Source organism: Primulina tabacum, chromosome 11, assembly GCF_025594145.1.
Source record: "Primulina tabacum isolate GXHZ01 chromosome 11, ASM2559414v2, whole genome shotgun sequence".
In the NCBI taxonomy this organism is placed as follows: domain Eukaryota; kingdom Viridiplantae; phylum Streptophyta; class Magnoliopsida; order Lamiales; family Gesneriaceae; genus Primulina; species Primulina tabacum.
Window position 1 is genome coordinate 15,238,642 of NC_134560.1, and position 21,236 is coordinate 15,259,877.

General features: G+C 37.2%; 1 long non-coding RNA gene across 1 annotated transcript; it reads right to left on the minus strand.

Annotated features, from left to right (window-relative positions):
• Positions 1-15,874: 15,874 nt before the first annotated feature.
• On the minus strand, positions 15,875-16,664 carry LOC142518935 (uncharacterized). The gene is made up of 2 exons (XR_012813675.1): positions 16,358-16,664; positions 15,875-16,200 (listed from the first exon to the last, which is right to left on the minus strand). It is a non-coding gene; the product is annotated as an uncharacterized LOC142518935 (long non-coding RNA).
• Between the last annotated feature and the right edge of the window lie 4,572 nt (positions 16,665-21,236).

Sequence of the window (21,236 nt, forward strand, 5' to 3'; positions counted from 1 at the left end):
TGCCCCCACCCTCTAACTCCTCTGCTAGGTGATATCTTAGAAGGAAAATAAAAATTTTTTTCTACACGCTGCTCCTCTACTAGGCGATGCCATAGTAGGAAAATAAAATTTTTCTTCTACACGCTGCTCCTCTAGGAGGCGATGCCTTAGCAGGAAAATAAAATTTCTCTTCCACCCCAACTCTGCTCCTCTGCTAGGCGATGCCTTAGCAGGAAAATAAAATCTTTCTTCCACCCCAACTCTGCTCCTCTGCTAGGCGATGCCTTAGCAGGAAAATAAAATCTTTCTTCCACCCCAACTCTGCTCCTCTGCTAGGCGATGCCTTAGCAGGAAAATAAAATCTCTCTTCCACCCTGATAGGACTCGTTTTGACGTGTTTTTAGTGTTGGTTTTGAGTCGCATTCATGCATCATATTAGTTTGTTTAGTTTAATTTTGCATCTTTTTAGCATTATTTAGCATTTGACTGACCTCGTGTATTTTATGGTGATTTTGTAGGAATTGAACCAAAGAGTGGGAGAAACTTTGGCATAATGTCGAAGAGGATTCGCTAGGGCGGTCAAAAGTGACCGCCCCAGCGAGCATTGTGGTCTGGCCGAGGATTATTTTGCGCAAGTGTCTCGCTCGGACGGTCAAAAGTGACCGCCCCAGCGAAACCAGGGACATGCTCGAGGAAGCTTATTCGAGGACCTCTCGCTAGGGCGGTCAAAATATACCGCCCTAGCGAGAAGCGAGATTGAGAAAGATTTGTTTCCAAATTTATAGGGACTCTATCCTACACCATAACCTAACACACGAGAACAGCAGCCGTTTTTCATCTTTTATCAGACTTTTCATCATTTTTCTTGGAGAGAGGGCTAGGAGCAAAGGAGATTTCGAAGACCTCGAGATTTCCACGCGTCGTGGCCGTCATCCATCGTCATCTTTAGTATTTTCATTATTCAGTATTTTATTTCTTACATTGATTGTTGGTTTTTATCATGAATTTCAGTAGCTAAACTCTAGATTTGTTGGGATTTGAGGGGATCCTACCCCGTACTCGGTGTTTAACATTATTTCTCGACGTTTTCATTAGTGAATTGTTTATGCTATTGTTCTTTCGTGTTTCAATCGAAGCCTAGCTAACTTCCTTTGATTATTTCATGTTGTTGATGAGTTCGATAGAATAGTTAACAATAGGATCAAATAGTATAAACCACGGATTTACAATTTTAGTAGATATACGGAATTAGGTACGTGTCGATAGTGATAGTTTACCCGAATGAAAGCTAGTGGATTCCATAGAATGTAATGCAATCTTGAACTGTTAAATATTTGAGGACACTTGAGTACTGCATGTTTTTGATTAGTATTAATATAGCTCGACATAGTATATTAATTAGTCTAGGGAATTCCGTCGAACGCACGAGTAAAAGTCGAGTGTAATTATTTAAACACGAGTGGTAGGTGAACTGATAATTCCCAACCAATTCATTTCTCATTTGATTTAATCCAAATTAATCATTGCGTTCTTGAACACGTTTTCTTTGAAATTTAATTATTTTAATTGTTTACTTTACATTAGTTTAATCATCAACTAAATTTATCGTTGCTAAAGAAATTTTACTTGAAAATAAAAAATAGTGTAACGCAGTCCTTGTGGAACGATACTCGTATTCACTTACGTTTATTATAACTTGACTATCGTGCACTTGCGATATTTAAATCGAGCTTTCATTTATAAAATAAATTTTGGGATTATTCACTGTGCAAGTTTTGCTCGATCACACCCCAACTCTGCTCCTCTGCTAGGCGATGCCTTAGCAGAAAAATATAATCTTTCTTCCACCCCAACTCTGCTCCTCTGCTAGGCGATGCCTTAGCAGGAAAATAAAATTTATTTCATCCTCACAATACAACAACATCCATGAACTTAATATAAGAACTTTGTTTTATTGAATTCCAACAGATTACATGGGAAAATGCAAAGATGAAATACATCAACAATAAATTCAAGAGTAATATTTTCTGAGGTGGTAAGCACTTCAGGGTCTCTTTGAAGCCTTGCCCTGCGCTTTCTCCAACTTTTATGCTCCTCTTATACCTCCCTGGGACAAAGTCACTCACTTCCTCCTCCCTTAATCATGTAAACCTCTACACGCGCTCTTTTCCCCTCCTCCCTCACTGCCCCCTCATTACATCGACGCGCGGATTTTTGGTCCCCGCACAAGACTCCAACTCCTTTTCCCCCAGGAAACTTAAGCTTCTGATGATAAGTAGAAGCTACGGCTCTGAAATCCTTCAGGGATGGTTGCCCTATGATTCCATTATATGCTGATGGGGTAACTACCACAGTGAAGGCTATCATCTTTGTTACCCGCCGAGGATCAGTCCCCAAGGATAGGGGAAGAACAATCTGACCCAAAGGCGGGATGGCGTGTCCTACAAACCCATACAGCGGGGTGGATACCGGCTCAAACTCAAATTCTCCCATCTTCATTTGATCCAAAGTGCTCTTGAACAAAAGACGTTCACGGAGCTTCCATTATCAATAAATATTCTCGCCACATCATAATTGGTAATGGTGGCCGTTACCATTAAGGCATCGTTATGTGGAGTCACAACGCCTCGAAGGTCTTCCGGCCCAAAGCTGATGACGGGGTCTTGTGGTAAGTCTGCACCCCTAGATATCTCAAAGTTCTCCAACCTTCTCCCATGTGCCTTCCGAGCTCGCCCCGAGTCTCCATTAGTAGCACCCCCCGAGATCATATGAATCATTCCTCTCGTGGGGTGGTTATCCTCATTCATTACCCTCCTCGGTTCGACGGGCTCCTGAGGTACATCTTGACATCGACCTTCCCCTCTCTGCTCCCCGATCCTCGGACTTGTCCATGGAGGGCCTTGACCACGCCTATGGGACGAGCGAGACCTCTGTCGGCTCCTGGATGAGGATCATTCTCGTATATCCCGTGAAGGCAATCTAGCACTGCACTCAACCCTTTGCGACTTCTCCCACCTCGCCTTGGACTCCCTCACTTCCATCACCTTGTCCCGACTCCCATCCAGAGGAACATGGGATGAGAATTGTCCTCTGCCCCTAGCCCGCGCCTCTATTCCTACTTCCTCTTTCCGCTCCCTCAACTCTACTTCCCCCAAGTCGCTGCTCCATCCTCTTATGCCGCTGGGCATCTTCGAGATTTACATATTTTTCCGCTCGAGAGAACAGATCATCATAACTTGATGGAGGTTTCTTCACTAACGATTTAAAGAACTCTCCTCGTCTAAGTCCCTGGGTAAAGGCACTTATCATGATGTCAGGAGTGGCCGCTGGTATCTCTAACGCTGCGTTGTTGAAACGCTGAACAAACTCCCTCCTCTAAGTCCCTGGGTAAAGGCACTTATCATGATGTCAGGAGTGGCCGCTGGTATCTCTAACGCTGCGTTGTTGAAACGTTGAACAAACTCTCGCAAAGTTTCTGGTTCTTGTTGTTTCACCACAAACAGGCTCAAATAGTTTTTTTGGTGTTTTTTGCTGCTAGCAAATCTGTGCAAGAAAGCAGCTGAAAAATCCTCGAAAGATCGTATAGAGTTGGGCTGCAAGGTGTTAAACCATTGCTGGGCTGACCTCACCAACGTGCCCAGAAACACCCTGCACCTGACCCCATCTGAATATTGATGTAATAGGGCCGCATTCTCAAATCTTCCCAAGTGTTCTTCGGGGTCTGTATGTCCATCGTACTCTCCTACATTCGACTGTCGAAAATTTGGAGGAAGTCCTTTTCTAAAATGGCTAGTGAAAAGGGACTTCTTCTCTTGGGTGCCGGCGCTCTGCTTCCTAACTGCTGCCTCAACATCTGTATTTCCTTCCACATTTCTCTCATCTCACCAATCTCCCCACTTTGGTGGGGCTGTGTATCTTCAACCCTGCTCTGGTGGCCCTCAGCATTTTCCTCTTGCTCTTGGCGTGTGGCTTGCTCTTCAGCAAACATAGATTCCTGGTTCCTCTTCATAGCGTCATCCACTGTCCGAGTGATAAAGTGGCCCAACTGCTCCAGGGTCAAGTTCCCCACATTTTCATTAGGACGGGGTTGCTCGACCCTATTTTCTTGACGAGGCTGTTCTGTTCTCGCCTCCTGATGAGGTTGTTCCTGCCTTGCCTCAGCATGAGACTGTTCGGGTCCCCTCTGAGGACGCGATGATGCTGAGGTAGCTCTTTTACTCCCTCTCTTCCCCATCTCTACGTCTCAACTCAAATGTTCCCACAGACGGCGCCAAGTGATACTCATGGGAAATTTAGGGTCCGATTCCAGAAAGTGTCAATAGTCCAGATGCAGGCTTTGAAATTACCCTGAGCCTGAAATCACAAATAAGATCGTTTGGAGGGGGCCAAGAGGGTGTCCTGGCGTAGCCCCTCCGACGCTCAAGTCAGTGACTGAGGATATATGGGGGAAGCAACTAAGGGTGTTGCTGAAAACAATATAGTGAATCCATCGAAATGGACAATCAAACCTGGTATTTATAGGAGAATACCTGGGCCCTGGATGGGCTTGTCTTTCATTTGGGCTTGGGATGGTGCCTGACTGGCCAAGAAACAAAATGGGTTTAGCTTTAATGACTAGCCCAATATGACTGACTCCTTCAATTGCAGAACTATCTGGCATAGTTCTTGCTTGCTCTATCATCTCAACTTCTGACACTATTACAACTATCTCAGCCAAGACCACACTCTGCATAATCACGGTTGTTTCGGCCATCAGTACATTTTTTGAAAAAGTTATTTCCTCTTCTAGCACAAAAATTTCTTGCACAGTCTCAAGAATATTAAGCTGCTCAATAACAGAAGACAAGGGAGGCAGTTCACCTACAGCTTCATCATTTTGTGTGATGAATTGCACAACTTCATCCACATTTTTCAGGGATATCTCTCAAAGAGGCGGAGAGGCAATTGCTTCAAATTTTTGAGAATGAGGAGTCAATAAAAATTCAGGAGGCACGCTGCCTGAAGGCTCCACACTAGGGATCTGTGGAGCTTATTTGGTAGGTTCTTGACGATGAAAAGGTTTGCTGAACTGGTTATGAAGCTGATGGTTGAGCTTGCAAGAATAACTGTTCCGCTGAGCATTCAGCTTGGTTCATAGAGCGTGATTGAAGTTTTAGACACCTTTAACTTCCTGTCATCTGTTATAATATGTTCTTACGTGATCTAATGAGTTAATAGTGTAAGAAATCTCTAGCTAGAGTAACACATGTGCATTTTTGGAAAGACTCTTCCTCAGTTGCACACATCATGTCACTATTATTACTCAAAGATACGTCACATTGTTTTCGAATTCATTTGAAACTCTTGATATAATTATGAATGCAGATTTGATCGGGATATATTATTTGAAGGGACAATAATGTACGTTAATAATAACATAAAATTCTTATAGGCAATATATGTAAGGTCCAAAATGTGAAACATAATCCAACTATATGCAAATCTTGAAAAAATGAAAAAATGACTAATTGAATTATTTAACTGCATTAGTTAAATGCAGTAGACATGTTTATATTTTTAAAATATGGTTTTATATTAGAATGCATAAAACTATGTTCTAAGGGTTATTCAAGACGTGATCGAGGAACGAAGACCGGAGACCGTAAAGGAAAAATATTTTTATTAAATCATTATTTTTAATTATTTAATATTTTGTATATTTAAGGTGTTATTTTCGAAAATGACAACTTTTGAGGTGTTTTTACACGTTGAGTCGTATTTTAAACCAGTAATCGATTTTTGACAAAAATATGAACTTTTTGGGAACTCGGCTAATATTTTCAAAAACTTTCCTAAACGAAATATTTTTCCTACTATATAATGGGCCTAATGGACCTATTATACTAAGTTATTGGGCCTAGCTTACCACACAAATTATCTATATCAAATTTGAAGCTTTCAAGCCCTAGAATTTCTTCTAAAACACAGGCCTCACCTTCTAGAACACCAGGACTCCTCCATCAACAGCTTACACGATCACACACCACACTTTCAAGGCAAATCACGTGATTTTTGAAGAAAACGCAGAAAGTTCCCGTCCTCCGCCGCCATAGTTCCTCGCATCTGAAATTGTTTTCGTCCATGAAATACGCAATGGCACGCCTTAATATTCCTTCACTCATCGTTCATAACATATTATATGCGTTAATACATGTTTGCATGAAAAATATGATGCAATTTCTATTATTTTCGTTTTTATGGCATATGCATAGTAAATCGTTGTTTTTCTTGCACAAATCTTCATGTTTATGAGGCACAAAGGGGCTGCCATGATAGGGTTATGAAAGATGAAGTTTTTCAACATGTTTAAGTGTCCATAGATGCATAGTTAAGGGCTGAACATGAAGGGTAGAAGGCTTGACGAAAACTTGGGATTTAAGAAAACTAGGGTTTTTTTTTGGGCTTCCTAAAAGGGTGTGGCCACCAGCTCCTGTAGGGACATGTTAAGGTTCCTAAGAGGGTTAATTCATCACCCTAGATGGATCAAGGGGCGGCTGGTACAAGGGAAGGGTTGAAGTTGTGAGCTTAAGGATGCACGCATCATGTAGAGGCTACGAGTTGAGGGTTAGTCATGCACGGGCTGTAGGGCCTGGTCCATTAGCTCGTCTTTGATCTAGGTCCTAGGATGGTCAGCTAGGCTCTGGTTGGGTCGGCCATGGGCTAGGGTCGAAGGAATTGAGGGTTTGTTCAAGCTAAGGTTTCGAAACCAGGGCAGAATTTTCCAGCAAGGTTCTAGGCTGGATCAAAGGTTTTAAATGGCTTGATTTGGGTTTCATATGGCATGGTTAGGTGTTAATAAGCTATGGTTAAAGTTTTGTAAAGTTTGGTTAAGTTTTGAGTCGATTCGAGTTAAAACTGAGACACACGTTTAAGTTGTAAAACGAATTAAAAAATTAGTCTAGGAGCTTAGGATTACGTCAATGAAATGTTGATGGGTTACTTTAAGGTGTTATGTTAGGTTTGGATGTATTTGGGTCGTCGTTTTAAGGTCTAAGGATAAATTGAGAAAGTTAGGTTTCAGGGGTAAAACGGTCATTTTATACCTGAAAAATGTTAAACATCTTTGCAGTGCCTTGAATGCTGTAATGAATACTAAAATGTTTATGTTAAAATTTTATAGAATTTTATGATGCAAAACGTTAAGTGTTAAAATATATGTTGTATGTTTGGTTTAAAAGAAATGGATATTATTGCATTTATTTTTATAAAGTGATGTAAAGGAGGAAAAATGTTTTGAAAGAAGTGATTTAATTGTGACGGTAAGGAAATGAGGATTCATGAGGGACGAATCCCTAGTGGAACCCGTTTATGGGACAAAGCCCCTTGTGAACCCAACGACCGAATTTCCATCAAAAGGATATGGTGATATGTAAGGCCATGAAACGATTGACGGGTGAGAGTGTCGCTGATGTCCCTGTCGACTATAGACCAAGGCACATTACGGAAAAGTGGTTAATGTTGCCTCGTCGCATGGTACAATGGTTACAGCTGAGATTGATCAATCGACCGAAGGATGAAAGGATGATCACAATTAATGAATGGAATTCACCTTAAAGAACATGTATATATATATATATATATATATATATGTTATGATGAAAGTAAAATGATATGATGGAAGGAAAAAGGATTAAAGTTTATGCATTTTCATGAAAAACTACTTTTATTAAAAGTATTTTGATTATCGCATATGAATGTATATATATTATTTGTTATAGTGGTTAAGGTTTGCTGAGTCATTGGACTCACTAGGTGTGATCGATGTAGGTGAGCATGATTTTGATGATGTTAGAGGACTTGATGGTTGAACTAGTTGGACCGATGATGCACATAAACCGAGGAACATTGCTAGTTTTTCCGCATTAGTATGATTTTAAAGATTTTATGACGTTTATGACTTTTATACTTTTGAGTAGTTTTGAGAGGATTTAAGATGCTTATACTTTATTTTGAAGAATACTAGTTTTAGGCTTGGTTGACATCCTACGACTTTGTGTTTTGCACTGTGTTTTGGATTTTCAAATAATTAGTCGGTGAGTTTATTTTAAATTGTGCAAAATATATTTAGATATATATTACGGTTCGGCCAAAGTATTGTAAGAAAGTTAAAAAAATTTCTAGTATATTTTAAAGAAACAAGTAGTGGACATTTCAATATCAGTGATACCTAAGATATCATGAGACGATGCTAGTAGACGCTCTTACTTTGATCCGATGGGTATCATCAAACTTGAGTTCTGACGTTCTTGGTCAAAGGGTTGATGAAAATAATGGAGCTAATTAGGATAACCCGAATATGAACAAATTTTGTTCCGGATCACATGAATTTGTGAACACCAGCTAGCTATATCCATGAAGTATGGAGAGTCACACAAGCATTGTATGTTCCTGTTGAGATAGTCAAGTTCAAGAAGTTGAATTTTATTACTATAGTTTGATGGAGATCAAAAAATTTGCTTATAAAAAAATTTATAAATTAATTCTATGTAATGGAGGTTATGAAATTTAGCTTAACTGCTAATTATGTGAGAAGATTTGAACGACTTGTTTTAGTGAAGGAATTCACAAAATTGGCAGCTGAAAAAATTTGATCCGTGGAAAATTGTCATTCAAAATTTTTATTTTTCATTATGTGAACGAGGTTTGTACTTTCGATATATCTGCTTTGTCTGATTGTCGATTAGAATTATAATAAATTCACAATTATTGATGTGATGTCGTTTAGCTACCAAACTTAAATTCCTACTTTCAAATTTAAAGAATATAACGGTGATTAGGGTCGAATCCACATGGAACAAATGATTTATTTCTTTCGGAAAAATCAAATAAAAAGGATGGATTTTGTGATATGAACTAAATAGAATACTAAGATAAAAATTAACAAGCTAGGAGAAATAATAAATTTAAAACAAGAATTTAATCAATCAAGTAAACTGAATTAAATGAAGAATTCAATATTAACAAATTCTTATTCAAGGGGGTTCCAATATTAAACTGTATCACTGTTCATCGGTTAACAATTGATTTATTCATGCATTTCCAAGCAATTAACCTTAGGATTATGGAGATAGCCGCTAAAATCCTTGTGTTTTTCAAATTTAATTGAATAGTAAACTCATCATCCAGTCAAAACTTAATAATAATTAAATGGACACGATTTCGTTTCATATTAATTAAAATTACATTTTTCTTTTTGTATAAACAGTTAATCCAAAATCTAACAACCGAAATAATTGCTAACTGATAAATTTAGTTTCGTTTATTTATTTAGATTAAATATGATATGATCGTACAACACATCTAATATATCGCTACTCATGTGACAATCGTTCATGAAAATTTCGGATCACTGAATTCATGGATACAAGTAGAAAATTATATATCTAATTAAATTGTCAGATTAAACGACATACAACTTTAATAAAATTAAATCATAAATAGACAAATACTTCAAACAAACAAGAATATTAAATTAAGCCAAAAATGAAACGTCTGCTATTCGTTTTCTTAAAAAGTATTAGATTTTTTTTAAACCCTTACTAGCATCGGCCGAACACTTGCATAAAATAATTAAAGTATTTTTGATGTCATTTTAAAATAACCCAACCAACTGACATTTTAAAATCCAAAGGAAATAGTTTAAAGCATAAAATCGTCAAAAGTTTTACCAACGTAAAAACATTATTTGAAAAGTATAGCCCAACTATAACCTCTCAAAAACCACTCATAAACATAAATAAAAGTTATAAAATATCTTTAACATAATCTAAAATCATAAATCATAAACTAGTGCGGAAACTAACGTCTTCCTTAAGTTATGTGCACCTTCAGTCCAACAAAGTCAACCATTAAGACTTCCATTAGCAATATTATCATACTCACCTGCATTAATCACACCTAGTGAGTCTAAAGACTCAATACATCATATTCTTGATATCAAATAATACGTATAAAACCACAAGTATCAGTGAAAATACTTGTACTTAAAATATCGTTTTCATGAAGATGCATCAACTTTAAAAATAACATTTTCGTAAACCTTTTCATGATGCATGAACTTTAAATAAAACATTTTTATAAACTTTTCATATAAACATAGAAAATTTCATAAACATTTTCATATCAAGATATTCATATTCATGTTAACATATTCATATTAATTTAACATATCCATATCCATATTCGTATTCATATTCATAATCATATTCATGTTTGTTGAATTTCGATCATGATTGTGACTTGTATTCTTAATCGTATTGGGCGATAGATCAATCTACATAAAACCACAGTACTGGGCAGCGAAGACAGCAGCAACACTCTCACCGGTCAACTGAGTCCATGGCCAACATATCAATATATCAACGTATTCGTATTCGTATCACGTATTTGTATTCTTATAAATGGAAACACGATCGTCGGGCTCCCACTGGGACCATAACCCTCGCGATTTTTCCGACATGTCATCGTATTAGTCACAATCCCTTCACGTCCTTCAACATTTCGTATTTCCATCACTTAATAAAAACATGCATATTATATCGTTTTTATTTAAAACCAAGCATGCAATATATCTTTTAAATGTCAAGATTAAATTTTAAAAATCCATAAACATTTAAAAATCATAATTTAACATATTAAAATCATAAACATCCATAAATAATCATATTAACATATAGAAAAGTATTTAGAGCACTGCCATGACATTTACTAATTTTTAAGTGTAAAATGGCCGTTTTACCCCTAGAAGTAAACTTTCACGTTTTTGACTTTTTCTTAATTTCATTGACTCTAGCATGTCCCAAATAATTAATTAAGCGTAAATTAAAATTTCCATAATTTTATTTAGCTTAAATGCTAGACTTTTTAATTCATTCGTAATTAGTCGTTTTGAAAGTGTTTTAATCCCGAAAAATTCCAAACTTTAATATAAAATTCCTAAATTTAAAAATTAGACTTTTATATTATTTTAGCCCTTGTGGACCATGACTCGACCCGCGTGAGCCGTGTTTCCAATAGTTTGTTCATTAGAAACCCTAACTTGACCTATATAGTTTTCCCCCGAGACATGGTTCGATTTTCTCGAGCCACCCTCGAACCATGCTGGACCAAACCCTGACAAACCCCCTAAGGCACCCTACTGGACCCTTGGAGACCTTAGGAACCATCCCAAACCCAAAACCGAAGTCCCCAACCCAACCTACCAGCTGGCCGAGAAATCCTCAATTGCATGGACTCTACGTTTACACTCCTAGGACTCTAGCCGACCGAGCCACCCTTGAACCAACCTATTGTGCACTCACCTAGGACTCTAAGGACGCACCCTAGCCCAGCCCGAAGTCCCTAGACCGAGCCATGTTTCATGCGCAAGCCGCTGAACCCTGCGCATCTTCCTTTGAACTTCTCGGGTAGGAGTCCTTGTGGGCTAGGACTCCTCCTAGCCCCTGGTGTTCGAGTCCTAGCATGGCTAGGACTTCGACCCATGACTCAACCACGTCCCTAGCTAGCCTTGACCACAAGCCATGACCAAGCCAAGCCCCCATGATCGAAAACCGAACCCCCTTGATCCCCATGACAACAAATTGCTTCCAGCTTATGTTCATGATCGTGTGTGGTGAGTTGCTTGAGTTCTAAGACTCTAAACTTGTGTAAAACAATGTCTAAACAATTCCTAATCATGGCAGCCCCTTTATGCACATAAACAACACAATTTGGATAAAAAATCATGCTTGAATTTTAATGTCATGTGCAAAAACGAAATTAAAACAAAAGTGTCACTTGTTTTCCAGACTTTTCTTGCATAAAAACATATTATGGTGTGATGATGTTTTGAAGGAAAGAAGTATGCGTGCCTTTGCGTATTTAACGCACGAATTCTCGTTGACGATTGCGAAGAACGGGGGCAAGAACCTAGGCTTGAAACTCCCTTGCAACTCTCGAACTTTTTCTTCGAAAATATTTTGTGTACGTGTTTGTGTGTGTCGTGTACTTTGAGGAGATTTTGGAGTAAAATCTGAAAGTGCCGTGAAACATATGGGGTTTGGGGTGGGGTTTAACGTATTTTATAGTTAATAAATCATTAATTAAGCTTAGGCCCATTAAGCATACAAATTAGGCCCATTAGTGCTTAATTAAAATATTAAAAATAGTTTTGAGTAGAAAAATTTGTGAATTTATTAGTCGGGTTGCCAACACGTGCTTATTTTTGTTGAAAAACCAACACCGATAAAATTTACGTCCCGGCGTATAAAATCACCTCAAAACCCCATATTTTCAAAAATAAGAAAAAGTATCCTCCTTAGTTTAAATAATTAAAAACAATTATTTAATAAAAACATTTTCTATTTTTCAGCCCTCAGTCTTCGTTCCTCGATCGCAACTCGAATAATCTTTAAAAATACATTTTAATGCAACAATGTAGAAAAGTATGTTTTAAACATGTAAATATGCACAACATATTTAATCCATGCAATTAAAACATTTGATTAAAATACAAAAGATTTTAACAATCGCATGCATGTGGTTCGCGTGAATTTTCAAATTTTGCAAGGCGTAACAAAAAACCTCACAGTGATAAAATTGAAGTAACAAATTTATTCCTTAAATCAGAAATAAAAAGTTAGCCAAACATAACTCGATTTACAATCTCCATAAAAATAAAGAAAAGAAAAGCATTAGAATCCTGGAGAAAACTGGAGAAAAAATTGTTAGGATCGATTGGATGAGTGAAAGTGTTTAGAAGGCGGGGTTGAATAAACACTTTACGATTTTCGAATCTTTTCGATAGGGTGAATCAGTTTAGTGATAAACTGAATTCGATAATCTTGTTGTCAATGTCAATCAATTAACTTAAAGTGCAAAAACAAACTGACGAAAACTTAAAAAATAAGAACACAAAGATTTATGGATGTTCGGAGACTTCAAATGCTCCTACATCACCCCTTCTATCTCAAGGATAGGATTTTCACTAAAAGAATTTAATTAGTTACAGTAACTGTAATAACCCACTTCAGTTTGGTTTTAGACATTGCCAAACTGAAACTTTTAGTATCTTTAGACTTTTTCCAGTAAGCAACTGATAGATTTTTCTAAGCACAACTGATCTAAAAAGATCAAATATAATAAGAATAAGTGCTTGTGCTAGTTCTCGAAATATAGCTTGAAAACTATGAATATATTTGATAAGGCATGAGCTTTTTGTAACTAAGAACTATTTGCTTGTTCTTGTTCTTGCTAACTCGATAATTTTTTTTCTTAGCTATTCCTCTATTATCCTTTTCTCAGCTGATCTTCTCGGCTATTTATAGGCTTTACTTTCAATGGTAATATTGAATGCGTTTAAATGTCATATATCCGTTGATTTGTCCTGGGTAGACATGTCATCTTTCTTTTGACAATCGTACACTGTGGCATTCTGATATGCGGTGCTCCCACTACAAGTTGCAGTCAAATCTTGTACAAATTTTTGAGTTGTTGGCTACGCTCTTTAATTGATGACGTGTCAAGCTGATTTATCAATTGACTCTATAGCCGATTTGATTAACTGACTGTTTAACTGATCAGTCTTAACTGATAGTTCAGTTCTCTATACAGCTTCAGTTAGCTTTAATCAGTTCAGTTGCCTTCGATTGTTTAGCGCATTAATTATCAGTCGGCAACTTCAGTTCAAATCATTTCAGTTACGTTACGTTCAGTTGCGTTGAAGATGAATGTTAAGCAATTTAATATACCAACATCATAAACAATCGTTTTGATCAGAATGTATAAAATTTAAAATGCATGGGGTCCAAACAAATCTTCACAAGATTCGCTCATTTAACTCAAAAATGTCTGGGTATTATCAAAGATATCTCTTGCTAAAACAGTGAACTTTTTTACCATAGGCTTTCAAGTATATCACGTCCGTCCACCAAATGATTGGAATAAAATGTCCAAACATGGGTTATAAATGGGTTGTATTGTCGCTAGAGGTAAGGTAAGAAAAAGGTAACAATGTGTTTATGGAACTGAAGAAATCATATGCACTTTGCACAAAAACCAATTGCATCCATGTAATAACATCTTCAATCTAATTATAACATCAAAGAATATTGTTGTACCAAATTTTTTTCTTTTCTCAAATTTTTCTCTCTTTTCATTTTTATTTTTCGATGCATAAGGTGTTTCGAGACAATGACTTCGAGCATGAATCACTCAATTTCAAAAATTCGTACTTGGTTCAAAGTGATGCTAAATGCAAAAGGTTTACATGATTCTCCAATTCAAGGTTCAAAAAGATGAATGACCAATAAAAGAGATTTATCATGACTTGTAATGTGGATATTTTCCAATGAAAAGGCTCGTACTCAAACTTGGCTCACTATGGGTCAATGTATCAGGGTAGGCTCAAAAAATGACGGTGATGATGCGAAATAAAATGGTTTGAATCTAATGTCCTTATCATTTTGTTTATGAACATAATCTACCATTAGTTGTTAATAAAGACATGTATTACAATGCCAAGTAATAGAAAAATCAACAAAGCATGACCAACACACAATCCAAGACAAGAAGCATTATATAATGATTGCTCATAGGCTCAAGGAAAAATGGTATGTATGATAGACACATACACTTGTCATTTCAACCCATCATGAAGAGCAATTACTCATAAATGCAGCAGTAAGAATGTAAAATCAATCGCACACAAAGAAAAATCAGTTTTTTTTTTATACTCGTAGAAGAAGCATTCACGATTCAAATTAAAGGGATATGTATAAACACTATTATTTCTTACTTTTTTTTGAACAAACATGCAGAAAAATTGAAAACTAGAAATCAAAACTAGAAATAAATCTATATACCCCCTTCCACAGCTATACGTGAAAATATCCCCAGTGGTACAAAAATTAGATGCTGAACCCATACAATAAAAACACAAGAAAAGTTGGATAACTCTCCTGGAAATTGTTGGGCATCGTAGAGCAATGTTATCTACAGTTGTGATGGGGGAAATGGTGGTTTGAATCCCATGTATTTGCAAAAGGTCAACTGATTTTGTTCCATTCAAGTCAACCGCTATGTGATCTCGTTAATTTCCACGTCAATACGTCTTTGAGGATGTGTCGAAAATGTGTGTGATGGAGGTTCATAGTTCAAATGCACGTCCATGGCGTCTGCATCAGAGTTGGTGTGGCTTGATCGTGCCATTGTAGGACCTTGTGGACAAAAAAAACTCGATGTACCTTTTCTATTAGTCCCATACTTTTTAAGCAACGCAAGTCTAAAGTTTGCATAGAACAAGTGACATGAAGATCATTATCGTCGAGGTGATGCAAATTCAGGTTAATGGCACAATGATCAAAGAACCAATAATCAAATGATGTTTATGAGCTACCTTGTCAACGAATGGAGAAACCAACCAATATCCAGGATTTACCTTCATTCGATTTGCATACATCACAAAAACAAAATTTCAACTTTTATTAATATACCTGCAGAATTCTTTCGATCCAAAAAAAATAAAAGAAAAGAACCTATGAATGTACATCAACGCAGGATTATGTAGGTAATGATATTTGGATTTACTTGGGTCGTTGTCTTTTTGTGTAGAAGTTGCTCGATAGAGGGCAATGAGATTAAATTTATCATGAAAATCAGACGCACTATTCAAATACTCATTAGTTTTGACAAAGTCATCGGTGATAAAACAAAACAAAAATTCAATTCAGTGATCGAGAACTAGAATGACTTTCCCATCAAGCAAAATCAAACTATCCCTGGGCTTGAGAGCGTTAAAATTGTTAGGTTTTAATAATTCAAAAGTCACATAAAACTCTCGCACAAGTTCAATATAGACAAGAAAAATAATAGAAAAATATGACGTCCACCCAATATTGTTAATCAACTCAAACAAAATATTTAAAACTTCCAATGTAGAGTGATGATTATACTTGAAGGAAATGATTTGTTTCTGGTACAGTTTCATATCTACATCTTATTAAGTCTTCTTTGTGAAGGTTAAGTTTCCATTCAAATTGGATCGACGGGTGGTAGGACATTCATCCATTTTCCCATTCTAGCCCTTCTATACTCCGGGATCTTGAGCCGATCTTGAAGAAGAGCTTGGGTTACCGACTTTCTTTTGTGACTCACAAGAACCATTACCCATTGTATCAACAAAGATTACTACCACACACTACGCTCCTACAATGATCAACCACCAATAATATACAAATAACAATCAAATCAAGTAAGTACAGAGCATACAATAATACCTAACAATCAATGAATCAAATAATTGAAAAAACACATAGTAAATTCAAATAATTGAAGTACGAAAGGGGATCATGAGAGCTATCACCGAGAATATGTGTTGATAGTTCAGTTGTCTGTGTCCAAGAGTTGTCGCGGCAGGAGTGGCTGTGCGTGATGAGGTAAGGGTGGGTGGTAGTCATGTGGCTGCTAGAGGCGCTGTGGTGGCTGGTGAGTGAAGATGACTGGGAGAAGATGGTCGGCGACGTGTTGAGTTTACTGTGGTTGTGGGTAAAGGAGTGGCGATTGTGCGAGAAGATGGTATAGGGGTGGCGACACGATGGTCTCCATGAACAGGAGTGGCGAACAGCGTGGTGATTGGGCTGTGAGAAGATGGCGGCGACGTTATTGTGTGATGATGGAGTTGCAAAGAAAAGTTAAAAGAATGGAAACAAAATTGGTTAAATAGCGTAAAAAAAATTTTGTTCCTTTATTTTATTTTTTTAGCAAAAAAAAAATTATGTTTGCGCATGTTGTAACATCAGGAGATGTTTTCTTACAAGACATTGTCACGTCCTGATAGAAGACATCTACTGCGTATAAGGCCAATTTGTTTTTTTAAAAATGGATTTCTTATTAAGCATGGTCACGCCTTGCGAGAAGAATATCTTCTGCACAAACATAACAGAAATTGAACATTTTTTTTTTAAAAAAAGGTAAAGAGAAAAAAATAAAAAATAATGACAAAAAATGTGGGTTGCCTCCCGAAAGCGCAACTTCTTAACATTATGCTCGACATTTTCTATCTCCATAAATTTCTAAATAGTGAGGTTTTGCAAACTAAATTTCGAGCATGTTAGACATGCTTTCGTCCTTGTAAAACACTTTCAATCGATGTCCATTGACAAAAAATTTGGGTTGCCTCCCGAAAGCGCAAATTTTTTACGTTATGCTCGACAATTTCTGTCTCTTTTAAATTTCTGAATAGTGAGGGTTTGCCAACTCAATTTCGAGCATGTTAGACACGCTTTCATCCTTGTAAAACACTTTCAATCTATGTCCATTCACCTTAAATACTTTATCAGAATCCAGATGTAACGTCCAAAAAGTCAACCACATGCATGCAAATGATTTAAATTGCTTAATTGTTTAATTTCATTAATTTTAAATTTTTAATTGATGTATATTATATGATTTAAGTTCTAATTGCATGATTTCATGAGAGTTGAAGATTTTAGCCGAATATTCGATAATAGGTTTGGGAAAGGAGATCGGGGACCACCAACATAAAATATTTTTTTTTCAATAAATATTTTCAAGGCTTATTCATATGATTACATATGATTATATTTTTCTAACAATAGTAAAGTCAAAATTATTTTACGAGACGAGCACGATTTTATTCTGAAAGCCGGTTTCGGTCAAACGAAAAGACTTTTAAAGGCCCAAAAATTATTATTTTTGAAAACAAATTTTGTAAAATTTTAGTTTACAATTAAATAGGTATTATTGGGTCTAATTTACTTATGATTGAAGGGCTCAATTATTCCTAAACAAAAACCCCAAAACCCTAACCCATTATACATGTAAATTTCGAAAATATTAAATAGAAATCCTAGGTTATTTAGACTCTATAGCAGCCGAAATTGACGCCACACACATACAAAATTTCGAGACTTTGGGAGTGAAAATTAAGAGTTGTTTGTCTGCTTTTCGTCTCTCTTCGCAACCCACGCCAACGATCGCATATTCAAGAGTTTTAAAATGTAAAGGCACGCTTATAGACACTTTTGATGCACCATTAGTATCATAAAATTCATGTTTTACGTATTTCAGCACGATAAATATTTGAAAAAAAATCTCTTAAGGTTTGATGATTATTTTTAAAGTTTCAATGATTTTACAACTCGTTTGTGAACATTATGGATTCTAAGGGACATGTTGCCATCAAAATATGTTTAGGGGATGGAAAGAGTGTCGTTTAGGCACGACACGAGGGATGGACAAGGGATGAAGGGAGTCGTGCATGGCTGATTGTTAGAGGCTAGGGTTTCATGAGTTTTTGGCTCATGGTGGGCTCGGCCAAGGGGGGTAGCGCCCTGGGTTGGGACCAAGCCTTTTGGGGCTGAGGCTAGAGGGTTAGGAAGATTCCTAGGTAGGCTGGAGGGTTGGATCGACAAGGGGGACTCACACGCAAACCTTGGGGAAAACAAGGGCTTGTGCGCGTGGATATACGGGAAGGGGCATGGTCGCGGGCTGGCCCATGGATGGCTAGGTATTTATGGAGTCAGTGTCTAGAGCCGAGAGGAGTCCTATCATGGCTAGACTCCTCATCGCGCAAGGAAGCGATTGACGACTAAGAGTCTTGAACCTAGGCTTTTGCGTGGGCTGGGGCTAGGTATGCTGGTCTAGGTCATTTCAGTTAGGATCCAGCGGTTACTGGTAAAGGTCTAGGCTCAGGTGTGTTGAGCATGGCTCGGGGTTTTTTGAAGAAACGTGACTAACGTAGGGTTAGGGATCGGGAGAGGCTTAGGAAGTAAGAAGGGTTCTAACCTTGGTACACGGGGGTCGATTCATGGTTCATGAGGGTAGTTTAGGTAAGAAAAGTTTATGTTTAAAATTTGGGATTAAAATATTTAAGTTTGAATTAATTCGAGATTTAAACGCTTCACAGTTTAGTAATTAAGGAATTAAATCAAAAAGCACGAGTTTACGTTAAATAAAAACATTAGAAAGTCAAATTTGAGCTTATATAATTATTTGGGATAGTCTCGAGTCAATAAAAATAATAAATGTCAAAATCGGGAATTTTTTGGTCCAAGGGCAAAATGGTCGTTTTACGTCTCAGGTAGTACAAAAAGGGTTGGCAGTCATAATGCATGCTAAATGATATTTAAGACGTTTATAATGAAAATATGAGATTTTATGATTTATGTTAAAGCTGTGCAATTTTTACTCTTAAAATGCTATTTTTCGAATGTGGAAAGGACACGATATTTTATGACTAAAAAAAAGAAAAAATATTTTGAAGAATGTGAATTCACTGTGACAAAAATGATATGATAAATGATTATTGGGAATATCGTGAGGGAGAAGACCACAGAGGGAGCCCGTTTATGGGAGAAGGCCCAGAGGGAGCCCAACGATCGTATTTCCATTTATGTCGGTGCCTATTGCCTGTCCTCATGCGCAATGGTGAACTAAGACTGGTCGGTCAACCACATGATACAGCTAGTCACTTTCAATGATCAAACTTCACCCAAAAAGATAAATTATGGAAAGCTTTATGATTCGACGATTTATGATTAAACTATACTTACAAATTTATGCTAGCTTATTTTGAATAAAAGTATGATTTTTAATTCATGTGGTTGTATATGTATTATTTGTTACTTATGTTTAAAACGTACTGAGTCATTAGACTCACTAAGTTTGAATGTTGCAGGTGAGGATGAGATTGAAGTAGGCGATGGCGCTTCAATGGATCGAGTCCGGCAGTACACTCCCGAGGGACATTATTTTCTGCATTAGCTTCATAGACAAAGTTTTAAAGATTTTGTTAAAAGTATTTTAATGCTTTATTTCAAAGTTAGTTTTGATCGTATTAATGGTTGATATAGAATTTTTGTTAATTGACGATTTAGAGATTTTATGCACTTTAAATTTGTAGATGTTAAATTATTTTGAATTATGAAAATGTTGTTAATTTAATTACGGAGTCCGAGTTTGGTATTCAATTTAAAAAAAATTAGCAGGATATTACGCTTAAAAAATAGTGGACATCAAAGCGAAAGATCCCTAAAGGGTTGCATTACTACCACTCCGAAGTCTGTGAGTTTTTACTACTTTATATTTATGTTGAACTTTAAATGCTTTTATGATACATGATATAGAGGTTAGATGCATGTTTCATTTAAAATGTTAAATGCATGTTGGTTACGTGGTATGGACGATTTGCACAGAGATGCCACCTAGACGGGTTCTTCGTGGTGATAATTAGGATAGGCAGGAGGAGGAGATTTTACAGCCTCCACCTAATCAGGATGCTTGTGCCCATGTACTAGCCGATATGGCTCGTTTACTAGAGCAGCACGTGGGAAATGGTGCGAGGGTCCGACCAGAAGCTGTCTATGAGTGATTTAGGATGATGGATCTCGTGGATTTTTCTGGCATTACTGATCCATTCGTGGCTGAGGGATGGATTAGATCTTTGGATGTGATCTTTAAGTATATTGATATGGCATATGCTGACTGAGTTATTTGTACCATCTATCTGCTGAAAGGCGACGCTTTCTTATGGTGGGAGGGAGCGGAGCGAGGGATGAATCTAGCGACTCTATCTTGTGAGGATTTCAAGAGGATATTCTATTATAAATATTTCACTATCGACGTTTGTTCGAGGTTGAAGAGAGTGTTTATGAGTCTCCGCCAGGGGGACTTTTCAACTTACACAAAACCTGTCATACAAGGAGAGGCCTATTCAAATCTTGGGTAGACAAGAGAGAAGGCTGCGAAACAAGGTGATAAAGATGGTCAAGGTAAAACCGTTAAATAACTCAGTGGAAGAAGCTACTTAAGAGACTGAGTTATAGATAATGAGTCGTTACCCCGAACTGTTCGGTAAGCCTTAATTTTGGGGACAAGATTTTATTTAAGGGGGGAGGAATTGTAACGTCCAAAAATCACATGCACTTGCTGTAGTGATGGCGATCGCACTCCTTGCAATTTGGCTTCTCAGCAGACTCCAGGACGTTTTCTTTAGGCTTTCCTTATGGTTTGTACTGTCCTGGCTGCTTTGGTGGTCCCGTAAACGGCTTCTTGTTATGCTGACTTGATTGGTGGGTATGGTTCCTCTTGCGCTGCATCTCCCAGTCAATATCCTTCTGAGATGCTCAAAAATCATTAGAAACGGCAGTAGTATAATTAATATAATCCATCAGCATCACATCTCAACGTATCGTCGACCTCAATCCATCCAAGAAGTGTCG